At 43.0% G+C, this 14,294-nt stretch overlaps 1 protein-coding gene across 2 annotated transcripts in view; it reads left to right on the top strand.

The window, feature by feature from the left end:
• Window positions 1-14,294, top strand: part of PRR5 (proline rich 5 (renal)) — a 97,899-nt gene that overhangs the window by 21,997 nt on the left and 61,608 nt on the right. The window contains exon 2 of one of the 2 annotated variants that reach the window (XM_009879713.1): window positions 1,141-1,278. The gene's annotated coding sequence lies outside the window, so the exon portion shown is untranslated. Of the gene's footprint in view, window positions 1-1,131; window positions 1,279-14,294 lie in introns of those variants that run through there. The other variant, XM_009879712.1, reaches the window with a different exon arrangement.

A 14,294-nucleotide genomic window follows, 5' to 3' on the forward strand; every position in this document is an offset into this window, starting at 1 on the left:
TTACAAGCTGGGGATAGTTTCTGCCGTTTTGCAGGCTGTCTGCTGAGCTGCTTGTGTGTGCGCTCCTTAACGCATTGCAGTCAAAACGCGCTGACTTTGCACAACACTGTTATTTAAACTAACACCTCTTATTTCGACTAAAATAAGTGGTAACGGAATGAAGCTCACACCCATAGAGCAGACAAAAGGTGGGAGTATAAGGGGATTATTTAGTTCTGTCAAACACAGGAAAGATTAACCTTAAAATACATATTTTTAAACACATGCAGTTGTTTACATCTTTGCAAAGTAGGTATGAAATGCCACAAAACAAAAGCAAAAGCGGTTTGTACCCAGGATAAACTGAGTCAAAAGGGAGATATATATATATTCCTAGTTAGATTTAGCAGTGTGTTAGAGCTGGTACTGGTGACTATGCAAAGTGCAAGAGATGAAAAACCATACTCAGAATGTGGATGCGGATGTGCGTGAATACCGCTGTCAACATGTATGTGTGTGTATATTTTTTTTTTCCTAATAGTGTTATATATTTATTGACCAGTGATTAAAAAAAAATCTTTAAATTATTAAGACGTTTGCATTGTAAGTCAAATAATTATAAATTCTCTGCTGCACCAAGATACCCACTCTGGGGTTGTTTATTGCGTTAATCATCATCTCAGAGAGGCACTTCAAGACCAGCTCAGGACAAGCAGTGATATTATGACCATCATTGGAAGTCCTAAAGAAAGAATTTCCAGTATTTCTAAATGATGCATTTAAGACGTTTCTGGGCCTTCTAGGACAGCTGCTCTCCAAAGGTGATCGCTGCAGATCATCCAGCATATTTGGAACCTTTGTCTCTCATGTTTTTAGTGCTGGAACGCAGAACTACTTGCACTGTGTGTGGTCATGGAAACTCTCTTATCCTCTTTAGTGACAGGTGTAGCTCTCAGTGTTGGTGTCAATGAGTCCCTCCCTCCAAAAAAAACAAAACGGAAAAGGGCAGGAAGAAATGTTTATTTCTATCAGTGATGAGAGGGAACAGCACTTGTTTCACTTCTGTATGTGTTGTGTATGAGCTTATTTTTGCACTCTTGAGAAACAATTCCTAGAATAGCAGTATGTGCAATACAACTTTTTGTGCATCTTTTGTTGCAGAGCTGCCTTTTTTGCAAGGGGCTGACTTTTTTTTCAACCAAATTATATCGCCTGACAAGAATTTTCATGCGACTCTTGGAAACCTGCTGCAGTCTTCCCTATTTGCTATTCAGTCCTGTTTTCTTCTCCTTTTAGCAGGTAAGCACATGTTTCTACTATATTATTTGCAACTGGAAAATATTTCCAATTCCAGACACCTGGAGAGCTCATTCCCTTGGATTGACTAGCGTTACCATCTCTCTTCCAAGGTGTCCCACAGATCCCCTTTTATTTTCTGCCATAGAAAAATATCTGAACAGCAATGCAATACTTTGGGATTTTTAACATCAGCTCATGTCAGTCTACATCCCTCTAGCTTTAGCGCAGCTTAAAAAATGGTATGCATGAACTTTCAGCTGTGAATCTATTTACAGCTGAATCAGGCTTGTGAGCAAGCAATATAGAAAATTGCTTGAATTTCTGCTCTCTGAGAGGAGCCTCTAAATAACTTCATGTCCTTGGGGGAAAAGAACCCTGAAGTAGAGCGCTAGAACGGGGGATGCAAAAGCTCGGGTGTTACCCACCGTGGCGACCTCGAGTTGCATGAGAGGGTTCAGATACTGTTCACCAAGATCATAGTCAGGCAACCGTTGCAGGAACAGATTAAGCCGCCCCAGCTGACTGTGCACTGAAGCATATGAGGAATTCTCAAATGACCTATATATGATTGATGTATACGTGGGTGTGGCAAGAAGCGGCACCCAGCAGCTGAGAGGTAGTAATATCTTACACAGCTGCAGCTATTTGTGCAGAGGTGCTCAGCACAACCCTCTAGAGTTCCTTAGTATTCGTTGCTAGAACTGGATCCGCGTTTGAGATTCAGGGGTTTTAGGAAGGAGGAAATTTTACAGATCTCTCGAAATCACTTTCAGTAAACGCTAGTCATTAATGGAGAGTGTGTATGGGGGTGTGTATGTGCATTTATGTGAAAGGAAAGTAAATGTGCTTAATCTGTCTTTGATGTTGTTCTGTTTTTCTTTTAACATTATCATCACATGTAGTAGCTCTTATTTTTTCAAAGCAACTTGGAAATCTTCTCAGAAAACAATTGCCAGTTTCCTCCTCCAAAAGAATTTTCTTTCTGAACATATTAAGAGATTTATTTTCCCTTAAAGATTTACTTACGTTATCACTGAGCTGCAGAATCTAACCTCTGCTGTGGCTTCAACCTTTTTTAATGTGTTTTATAAGCAAAGAGGCCTTTTCTAAAGGGTTTGCTCTTGAAAATTTCTGGTTTGATTTACTTGGTGGTAATGTATGCTTTCTTTCCAATTTCTATCAAGCGGTGAATTATGGGAATGCCTATTCCATGCTACTTCATTGCAGTAGTAGCTGGATTTTGCTAAAGTGGTTACTTGGTCTCGTCTCAGGGCCATAATCCAGTGCAAGGCTGTGAGCTACAGCAGAATTTAACTTGGTCTTTAAACTGGGTGCAGATGTTTAAAAGAAAGAGAAATAATTTTCACTTGCACTGCACCTTTTTCCCCTAGGGATTGCCAGGGTGTTGTTAGCTACTGCCTCTCTGGATTCCCTGAGGAGTTAGTGGTATCAGTAGCAGAGAGCGGATATTGTACAATGGGAACGTGGTAGTCCCAGGTTATGAAGAGTATGGGTATGGGCATCGCTTTTCTCCTTATAAGCGATTCCTCTGGAAAAGTTGAGCAAAGAATCTGGGTATAACTCAGCCAGGAAATCCCTGCTACCTCTGCCCAAGTTATTTCAAGCGTACCCCAAAAATTTCTGCTCCTGAAGTTTATAACCTCTCAAAAACAAATACCCACGTCTGCTGTTAACTAAGTTAGCAGTCTACCAACTGATCTGTTACCAAACATGAGTTCTGTCAGCAGCAACTCCAAACATGGCTGCTGGGAGGTTTTAGCCATTGCCAGCAGAACTAAAAGCTGCTCTAATGCTTCACTGAAATATTTTGAAAAGTCCGCTATGAAGACTCCATCTATGTTTTGTTTGCTGTTAAACTTTTTATTCTTGGTATTGTAAATAACTGCCCCGCACAGTAAACAGAGACATGTGCACGCCTTCTGTTTCTAGCAGAGCATTTGCAAGCTATCCTACTGTAAACTGTTTACAGATTACTATGTAATCAGTAACCTTACTATGATGGACAGTCAGGTCAGAGTTCCCACCAGACAAGGAGTCATTATTAGACATTATGGCTTGAGTGACTTACCACCACCCTGACGGAGTGTTTGCTGACTGGAAATACCAATGCCTTATGAAAAAAATGCTGCTTGCCTGCCACAACCCAGCATTTTATAACCACTTGGGGTTTTTTCATTGCAAAAGCCATAACTTCTCACTTGCTGGCAGTATAATAGACTTAAAGTCATGTTTACAGTTTTAAGTGCAGCATTATATTCAAATTTTATATTCCAACAGTGTGCCTATTTTCACAGTTACATTTATTATTTGCTTTTCGTTGTGGTATGATGTAATTTAAAGGTCTTAGGAGTCTGGTCCTACTGTAACAGGGACCATAGAAAACATGTATGGAAGGTTTCAGGCCCCCATTAGTTTACATCTGCAGGCCATGGCCTTTGCAAATGGTTGTACATAGGTTTTACTTTCTGCATGTGTAAAATTGCATATTATTCCATAGAAATGTCACAAGTTTCAAATCCAGCACATACAGAAGCCTTGACATAGCAGGGGCCAACTCAGAAACAGCAAAGTAATGTGTTTGCTCTGCTCACATGGAGACAGAAGTCACCAGGCAAGTGTTGAGATAATAAAGGAGGTTAGCAATGTTTACTGTGTCACTGCTGATAAGCACCCAATCTTTTGATAATTAGTATTATGAGAAGTTCCTGGCAAAATTGTAACTCTTTGTTTGCTTCGTTTTTTCTCCTCCTCCAATACAAAGAGGAGAACCTGACAGTATCTTTCTTTATTGTTACATTTTCCTTGTCCACTGCTGGAGTGGGTGTTACTCTCAGCTCAACTGTTCCCTAAAATTTCAGCTGATTCCCTAGCCAGAAGATGCTCTTAACCAGCAAATCCCATTTGCCTTTCTGTTGAGGCTGTCCCATGAAGGCTGCAAACTTGGCCCTTTTCTCTCGGTCCTGCAATGCCTGTGATCAGCAGCAGACTTGCCTAGAAATACTCCTAGTTTAATATCTCCTTACTTGAAATACCAACTGAGTTTGTAAGCCAAAGACATCTCCTAAAGGTCTCTGCATCTAGGGTCAGAGCACGTACTTGAAGAAATGACACATTCATTAGTTGGGTACCAGATTATTTACACTTGTATCACGGTCAACCAGGCAGTAGGAGACTGGGGATGACATTAATCTCATCTAGTTGTAGGTATTTACAGCTTGGAATACCATATCCATATCTGAATTACTCGCCTTATGTTCTCTTTGTAGTTGGTGGAGAGAACAGGTACGTCCCCAGCATGACTTTCCTGACCAGGCTTAAATATCCTTTATAGGATATGATGAAGTGCATCCTAGATCCTCCAGCAACCACAGAACGAGGTCTGGATTTTCCTGTACATCTCTATTTGTGAGATGTACATATCCCACTTCCAATGTCCGTTACCTCATTAACTAGTACCTAGGAAATGGAAAGTCCAACCTAGAGTGGCTGAACTTTATCACAAGAATATCTTAATTGCTCCTTCCAGTTCTGACCTCCCAGGTCACTATGCTGCTGTCACTGCAGTCATGAGCATCTCCTCTCTCTTTACAGCAATTATGGAGAATTTAATTAAAAGGAAGGAATTATTTCAAATGTTATTCCCAGTTTTCTTCCTGTTACTTATTTATCATCTCAGTCAAATACAGACAGAGGTAAAGTGTAGATAAAAGCATAAATATTCTATCTATTGATCTGCTTATCTAACTTTATGTAAAATAACTATCAACAATATAACAGCTGAAGTCTTACATTTATTACATTTAATTTTCCTGTAAGTAAAGGAAGGTGAAAATAGTATCTTTCATTCCTCTTTTTTTCCCCAACTCCACGCAAATGCAATCCAAACAGCTTTCATAGAGCTGAGCAAAGGAGGAGGAATCATCTCACTAAGGTTTCAATAAACTTCCAAAAGTTAAATAATGAGGATTACCAAAATAAGGCCTTAAAAAAAATCACATACCAGGCACAAAAAATCATGACGTGGGCTTGAAAATGGATTATTTTTTATTTCTTTAGGACTTGTGTTCTGCCTTTGAACTGAAATGGGACTGTTTCAGCATGTGATGTTGAAGACTAGATAGCGTTTCTTGATAAAGAAGTAAGAAAAGTATGTAGATAAACACAAGTGGCTCCTGATCACATTTTCATTAAATCTCTTAACTAGGACTTATCCAAAATTATGAGAGACTTTCTTACCTTTGGTTTTGGTCCTCTTACAGAGAAAAATTGTTACACAGTATTAAGGATTCAGTCTTTAAAAATGAAGGCTGCTATACTTTTTTTTTTTTAACACTACGAAGTACCAACAGTAGAGTTGAAAAGCCTTTTGCCTTTAAAAAAATGCTTCAAAACATTTGAACCAAGAATATTTTCTGTTGAAAGCATAGGTAGGAAGCAATGCACTACAGTAAATGAACAGTGAAAATTTCTATTTCATTCCAGCAGAATAAGTTTAGATGTGTTTACGTTTCATCTGACACGCTAAATTCTTGTACTAAACAAACCAAGGAAACACAAATGGAGTCAATGAACCAAAACCCTGGATTCAGAAAGCCATTTATCTTTATGCCAGTTTGAGTCAAAAGTTCAATTATGGATACTCTCCTTCGTTGGTGTTCAAATCTGGATCCAAAACTTTTTGTTGGAGCCAATCTCTAAAACAGATGACTAATAAAACTAACATAATGACACACACATATACACACACACATATCTTCTTGTTAACATGCATCATATTAGCTACGGGCCAGGATTGGTTTCGTTTTATGTATAAAGTGATTCAACTCCTCCTTTACCCATCCTCCTCCCCTCTCCCAGTCTGGCCAAATCTCTGTGCTGGGTCCTGCCCCTGCATGGCCAAATATTGCAGAAAGGAAGACAACTTTTTTTTTTTTTTAGCAAAAAGGTAAAAATTTTGGTTTACATTTTTTTCCCCTGTGTTCATCCGTCAAATTAAACAGACAGCTTAAAAATCGATGCAAGCAAATGACATCCAAAGTGCCCTTGTGTATTTTATAATTGCACCCAGCTGTGATTACAGTCCCACAGAATATATTTTTGCATTTTCTTTTCTTTCGGTACATTTCACTGGTGATTCATTCTCTAGAAGGGATTCACCCCTTTTAGGAGAGAGAGGATTCACTGGTTTCATGACCTTTTATTTCTGCAGTAGAAATGGGTGAACTCACTTGGAATAAATACAAACCAAGCCAAAACATTACACAGGACAAAATGAATTCCAAATCTGACCTTTATGAGTCTTGGGGAGGGGAATAGAAAAGGGGGGGAAAAAAAAGGTTGCTTCCCTCTATCTTTCTACTGGTGCCCTACAATTTGCAAGCACCAAAATATCACAGCAGGGAGTAAAGCTTTACAGATATGTGAAAAGCAAATGAATGGCAAAACTGGAAGACTCGCAGTGCTACAGCTGCTTTTCAGGCCCGTGCCCAGAGTGGGGTGGGGGTAGCCCCTGCGGCCGCCCCGACATGCTGGGTGGCTGGTTTGAAGCCACCGGTACACCTTGCCACTCTGACCCACCTCACTGTCACCACTTGTGGTGGCTGTGGCTCAAAAGAGTGGGAAGGAGAAAAGCAGCATTTCAAAACATAATGCTGTTTTGCCTCTCCTTTGATGCCGGGCGGTGGAGAACAGGGCAAAAGTGCAAGGCAAGAAGGCTTTATTTGCTTGCCTGGGACATGAGAGGTTCCCAGGGCAGCATCTCCCACCAAGGAGGTGTACAGAGACTCTTCAGGACCTGGCCTCAGATTTTTGTCCCCCTCTAAACAGGGGGTGACACTGCAGCTCCTGGGAGCTGCCTGAGGGAGCAGGGAACCAGGCCCTGCATGCTGTGTTGGCCCTGCTGCCGCTGCCCCTTTCGTGCCATCTGGAAAACCAAAAGACCGACTTCTTTTATTAAAAAAAAGCCCAAACATGATGGAACAGCGGTCGACTTATAAATGTTTGTGGGGGTTAAGCTGTTTCAGGCACAGGGCCCCAGCAGGCCGGCCTGACTGCCATTTTGTCTCTCCTTTCCCCCCGCCCAGGGCTGGTGCAGCTGCCCGGCTGGCAGGGTGCGGCGGCAGCCGGCAGCACTCCCCGATGGGCCCCTGCTGTCAGGGCGAGGGGCAGTGTGGCGCAGGGCCCAGGAGGCCGAGGGGGTGATTGATTGTGGCTGGTGAGCAGTAATGAAGTTGCTTCCTTGGCAGCATCTCCTCAGGTCGGGCGATGATAACGTGCATCCTGCCCGAAGAAGGCCGTGACAAGTCGTGAGGGGCTCAATCAAAAAGTTAAAATCCGGTTAAAAGCAACATGCCTGGGAGCATGCCTTCATGGATGTTATGGTGCCTTTTTTATGGGGTTTTTTATGTATTTTAAATGGCTGTTTTCGGGACTTCCTGCCCATGCACCCAGTGGGTGAGGGTGCTCAGCAGCAGCAGCGGCCACGCCGCTGAGGGGGATGCACGGGCCTAGCCGCCCTCCCTAGTGTCCTTGTCAGGTCTGTGTCCCTTCAGGTATCATCAGGCTGAAACCTGGCATGTGGCTCAGATGGGCTTGAAATTAAAAAAAAAAATAAAATATACAAAGCTATGAAAGCAGCAGGCATACACAAATAGGTTCCTCAGAGAGTCAGGGTGAGCAAAGGCTGCAGTTTCTTCATGAGGCCATCTGTCTTCATAAGCTTTGTCCTCCTGTCATCCTCCCCTCAGCGATCACTGTGTCTCACCATGAAAATGTCGACTTGGTGAAGTTTGGTACCAACCTATTTATAAGCACCAAAGTATCTTAAAGGACTGGAGACAGAGATTTGAGTGTGGAACTGACTACAGTCCAGGCTTTCCCACTCATGAGAGGTTTTCAGTTTACTTTTGCCAATGACATTCCTAAAATCAAGTACACTCTGCAAGAAGCAATTCAACCTGCTGACTGCAAGCCTAGGACTACGCGGCCTACAGCTTTCTGTATGAAGAAGCCATGCATTCTAGAAACATGACCCAGGGTTTTCAGTACCAAGATCACAGTGGTCCAGCAGAGCCTGACTTGAGAGAAGTCCTTCAACCTTTCTGCTTTGGAGTGGGGGAGCTCAGTCTGCGTGGGCTTTCAAACTGCTTCCCTAGAGCAGCAAGCCTGAAAGACCCTGGATGGCTCACAGCTCCACATGCCATGAAGCCTAAAACCTTTGTGGTCCTAGCAGTTTTCTGAGGGAGGAGAAAAAAAAAGAAGAATTTTAGTTTTCCATACACTTAGAAAACTTGAACTGTTTTGCAATGAAAAGTTAATATAGCCTGAGTTTGGAGAAGAGATTATTTGAAATGACTAAAGGAAGCCTGGTGAACAAGAAAGCTGGAGCAGGAGGACTCATCAGGAAAGATACCACAAAGCTGCTGAAGATGGACAAACTTCTGAATGACACCTCTGTTCTTCCACCGCATCCCTCAGTAGCTTGAGGAGGCTGGTGTTTATGCCGACTTTAAGGAGGGAGGAGTATTTTGACTAGTTATGTAGTTGTTGCTACCTTGTGGGGAAAAAAAAAAAGTCTTCTGGAAGGAAATGTAATGGAATTTGCCTTACCTCCTCAATAACAAGGCATTCCTTCCTGGTGATAAATGGTGATGTTATGTTCATGTCTGATTGAAGACTGAGACTGGCTAATGAGCTGGAGTGAGGGTGAAAGGAGTTTTTCCAAACCTTGTTGTGGAGTCTAAAAAATTCCAGAACTCTGTCCTTTGAGATAAGTTATTTCCCAGAGCATCCTGAGAAAACACTGACATGATACATACTGGGAGGTCATAGTGCTGGAACTATTTAACCTGGTGAAATGAAGATTTAAAGGTACAAGTGTAAAATAATTTATGTGTTGAAGGCCTTTTTTACCCTTGCTGTTTCCACTGCCTGGTATCGCAGTCTGCAGGGACTGTCTTAGCATATGTGTATGAAAAGATGGCAAAAGGTCACCGTTTCTAAGTCCCTAATGAAAGTTCCACCATACTGAATGCTACAGAGTCTAACTACCCAGCTAAATGTTGCGATTTTGGATTATCTTTAAAATCTCTCTGGTGATATTTCCATTCAGAAAAATATCCTTGTGATGCCAACGGAGAATCTTAAATTTTCTGAAAGAATCCCATTTGTATGGAAGGCCAGGGTTTTGTGACTTTTACAGGACTACAAGATTTGTTCCAGAGAGCTATAGTACTGTCTGAGTAACAGCAATGTAGTGCCACCAGAGTCAAAGATCCTCCAAATGTGCAGTGCAGTCTCTTGCATTGCTCAGTACTGAACTGACCTCCCTGACTTATGCACAGGAGGTGGCAGTAATCTCAAGGCATGGTTCATATTTCCAGCCATGCTCACATTCTTATGGACAGAAAATATCACACAAGTGATATCCTGGCTTTGAGAGTAAAGCCAGATATCACTCGTAACTAACAGCTGGCCACCAGTGCACTTTGTTAGAAACTCAGCTAGTTACCAAAGTGCATTCTTTATCTTGGTGACCTTCCAAGGTAATCAGAGCCGCCTTGGAAGACCTTGAATCAGAAACGTTTGGATATAAGAAAAATAGCACCGTGCAGCATACAATTCTGATCTCCCAGGGTTCACAGATTTGGAAGGCGCTGTACCATATATAACTGTAGAAGACAGCACTGAGATACTGTAGCTGCTGTATCAAGGTCATGGTGTTCTGGGATCCAATTAAAATTATGCAAGATGGGCAATTTAGGAAAGAATTCACATAGAGCTCAGGAAGGAAAAAAAGTGATGAGCGCTATGAGCTCAGTCACTTTGTAAGATTAATTTTCCACTATCTCATGATCTTGTAATAAGAGCACAAGGTATTTTAAACGTTTGATTTGCTTATTGATCAGAACTCTTGAGACCTTGCTTTCTAAATCACAGTTATAGGTTTGGCTTCCATTTAACAGCAAAGTTGTGGGCTTGCCTTGGAGTATATGCTGGTTACACTGGGTTGTGAATTAGGTGCGTGGGCAACAGTGAAACCTGGAACGGGCATGTCTGATGCTCAAAAACCCACCTCCTCCTTCCCTGGAGGTGATGTGAATAGAAAAGTCGGTAATGCTGCAGGTCCTGTGATCCAGAGCATTGATCTTGCCTCCTCCAACGTAAGCATCATGCTCGTTCAGATCACTGCACTATCTTTAATCCCCAGAACCTATAAAGAGATAATGAGGAATGATACCGTGAGCTTGGGGAATTGCCATTTGATGGAAAGCTTGATATTTTGGATGGGGGTGTAACAGGCCTAGTCCTATCCTAATTCTCTTCTGATTCCCATGTCCCAAAGGACCAGGATAAAAGATTCAGCTATCTGCTGTATTTTAGGAAATGTTTATATTGTTACACTCAGTAAACGAAAAACTGCTGCTGGCAAAGGGGACGGGATTTCATGCATGCTTTGAGGAAAGGTTTCCTTACAGGTATTGCTAGATTCATGACCTGTGCTAGATTAGGCTGCTGACTGGGGACTTATTCTGAGCTCAGTGCCCTGTTTTGCTGGCTAGAGTACAAACACCGAGTGAAAAGGGTAAAGAAGAGTTCACAGTCCAACCAGGCAAGACGAAGACTTGATTCCCTTAGAGCCAGTCAAAGAGTGGTTTGCAAACACTGTGTTAGTACGATCATTTTGGTCTCCTTTTTCTTTTTCTTTTCCCTTTCCTTTATATTTAAAAACTTTTCCTGAGGAAGAATTAGCTAATGAAGAAAGAAAAAAAAGGAAGAGGGAGCACAAGAGCAAAGGGTGATGGAGAAGCAGGAAGGGAGCAAGGTGCGGAGACTGAGAGGTTCAAACAGTCAGTGAACAGATAAGAAATGTCACCCAGCAGAAAACTGTGGAAAGAAACTAGACACGGGTGGTTGCTGCAGTCCATATGGCCCTTTGCTCTGATGCAGGTCTGTCTGCTAAGAAAGTCTCCTAGGCACATCCACACTGCTCTGCCTTACACCGATCAAAACTGGGAAGGAAAGGTCCAGGAGATCCAGGTCCCTGATCCTCCGCAGGTTCCTGTGATTGTGAGTGTCCTTGTTTGGTGCAAGCCAGGGTATCTCCAGGGCAGGCAGTGGCACTGCAGCAGCCATGGCTGCCTGCGGATCAGCTCAAGCTTTGTAGGATGGACTGTGCTTGCAGGTGTTACTGCAGAAACAGTGAGGGAGGCAGAGCATCCCTTTCTAGAGGCAGTCAAAGGACTCTTCTCAGGGGTGACATTCAGCTTGCTTAGGAGGAAACAGGACGAGGGGTAATGGCTTTAAACTGGAAGAGGGTAGATTTAGATACTTGGAAGACATTTTTCACTGTGCGGGTAGTGAGATGCTGGAACAGGCTGCCCAGGGAAGTTGTGGAAGCTCCATCCCTGGAGTTGTTTAAGGCCAGGCTGGATGGGGCTTTGAGCAACCTGGTCTAGTGGCGGGTGTCCCTGCCTATGACAGGGGGGGTGGAACTAGATGATCTTCAAGGTCCCTTCCAACCTAAACCATTGTATGAGATAGTGTCCTGAGCATTTCTTCTTTTTAACAGCGTAAAAGACAAAGAAACCCCGTGTGTGAGTCCTGCATGCACTTGCAGGAGCAGAAAGCCCAGTTCTATCTAAAGGGAGGCAACTGTGGTCACATGGGCACTCTTGGTAACAGGATGCAGAAGCACAGGAGTACACAAGAAGTGTTTCAGACATTGCGGAGATGGCCCAGTAAGCCCAGGTGCCCTCCTATAAATCAGAGCTTGACTGTGGTGAGAGCAGAAATAAAGCAAAGGGCTAGCAAAACCAAGGCTGTCCTGTGACCAGCCTCAACAAACGATAGACAGAAACTGTCCTTGAGAATGCCTTTATCTCCAGAGGTTGCAGAGAGTCAGTGGGATGGAGGGGGAAGGGTGTAAATAGTGCCTGTTTGGTTTCATACTTTCTTTATTCTCTTTATTCTTTGTTTTCTGATGATAAAGGAGCTTTATATGAATATTGTAGCAAAGGAATTGATGAGTCATAAGGTTTGCAACTTCATTTCCCCCTCCGCTCCTTTTATTTTTTTCCTGATACTTACATCTTCTTCCCTCCTGCCTTCCCCCTCCTCTGCTGGCGCAGCAGGACGTGCTGTGCCTTTAAGAAGTGTGGTTTTTCAGAAGACTAATTCCTGAGCTTTGGCATGTGTTGAGGCATGCCCTAAGTTTTGTGGTGTGGTTTATTAAAAACTAAAGTGCATTGGTTTAGGGAGGTTTTTAACTCCTTTATGCTATAGATATACTTTACCTTTTTGTTCTTCGCTTGCAGAGCGTACACCATTCATCATTTCCCTAGGGATTTCTGCTCTCCTCTCCAACAGAGGAAGGGAGATAAAACTGATTTTTTTTCAATTAAAATTTCGATTTGTTGGGTTGTTTCGTACATGGAAAAGCTCTGATGAATAAAGCTGACATAGCAAATTCTGATTATGTCCTCCCACTGACACCAATATCACTGCAGTGTTAACCTGTCATTGCAGTAGCAGAATGGTGTAGCCAAAGACATGTTGACCTGTAGCAGTCACAGCATTGGCCGCTTTATTATGAATTTCATATATTGTGAATTTCTCAATGTTCCCATTCATCAACATTACTTTTTGCTTCCTTTCCCTTCTCATCACAGTCAAAAAAAAACTTGAAAGAGGACAATACAATTGTACTGTAAAAATTAACATAGCATTACATAAATAAAATTTAGGGTTTGGGGGTTGTTGTTTTTTTTGTTGTTGTTGTTTGGTTTTTTAGCAGATCTCATTCATTTGAAACCAAGTGTACGCTTGGGGAGGTCTGCTTACAGGCATTACAGGCATACCAGGAGGTAACTACAGAGTTACCCCTGGTGATTATTTTAAAAGCTGAGTTGCTACGAAGTCCTGGATCTGTATGCTAACGTTACCTTGTAATAACAGCATAAAACCTCTTGGGCTGCCAGCCTGTATTCACGTACCTGTACCGTGGTTTAGGCCTCAAGATAGCAAGCAAGTCCAGGTGAGCAGAATTCCCCTATGTCTCCGGCACCGTGGCAGCTCCAGGACTTGCCGTGCAGTCACCCGCAGGATGTGGGCCCCACAGATGAAAGAACGGTTTCTAGTAGAGACAGGCCTGTTTTTATGAGGAGAGATGTTGGAGGGGAAGGGAGGGAGCAGGAGCTAGAGCTGGATGTGCCTTCCACTCTGAGGTGGGTGTGTGGCTTTGATTAAATCACTTAACCTTTGAGCTGCAGGTTTCTTGTGAGTGAAACAGCGGTATTAGCACTGTGTACGGCATGCTGGGATTAAATGAATTAACGTAACAGTACTTTACAGTCTTGACTCTGTAAATGTGCTGAGTGCAGTTGTTCTATTTAAGAAGCTTGTAATGCTTGTTATTGAGCCTACGGGAGGGCCCCCGCCAATCCCCCGTCATCCCCTCCCTCCCAATTAGTCCGGTCAGTGCTCTTATCCCTCTCCATGACCAATAGCGAGCAATCTCTGCTGCTTAGCCTCTCGATCTTGAAGCGGTGCTGTATTGCGACAACTCTCTTCACAAGTGGCTACAGAGGAACGGCCGCACCGCAAGCCCTGGTGAGGAGCTCTGTCTTCTGCATCACCCTCCAGCTGCCCAGGCCCAAGGAGTCCCCGGCTACCCAGTCACTGCAGCATCCCCTCGGTAGCGTGCTGGAACAGGAGGTAGAGGTTCTGGGGTCTGTTGACATCTCTGCCACCTGCTTACGGGGTGGCCTTGGCAAGGCACATCACCTTTCTCTTCACTGTTCATGCTGAAATGCGTATTGTATCTTTTACCTTCATACCCAAGAGCTGCTCCGGGCTGAATTAATGAATGCTGTGAAGTCAAGGATGTCTGTGGATGCACAGCACAATGTAAATGTAAAGTATTACTCGGTAATTATGGGTGGAGGTAACTCTTGTTGAAAAGGATTAATTTTATCATAAATCAACATTTGATCAGG

This window comes from Charadrius vociferus, unplaced genomic scaffold (assembly GCF_000708025.1).
Source record: "Charadrius vociferus isolate BGI_N301 unplaced genomic scaffold, ASM70802v2 scaffold90, whole genome shotgun sequence".
Lineage (NCBI taxonomy): Eukaryota > Metazoa > Chordata > Aves > Charadriiformes > Charadriidae > Charadrius > Charadrius vociferus.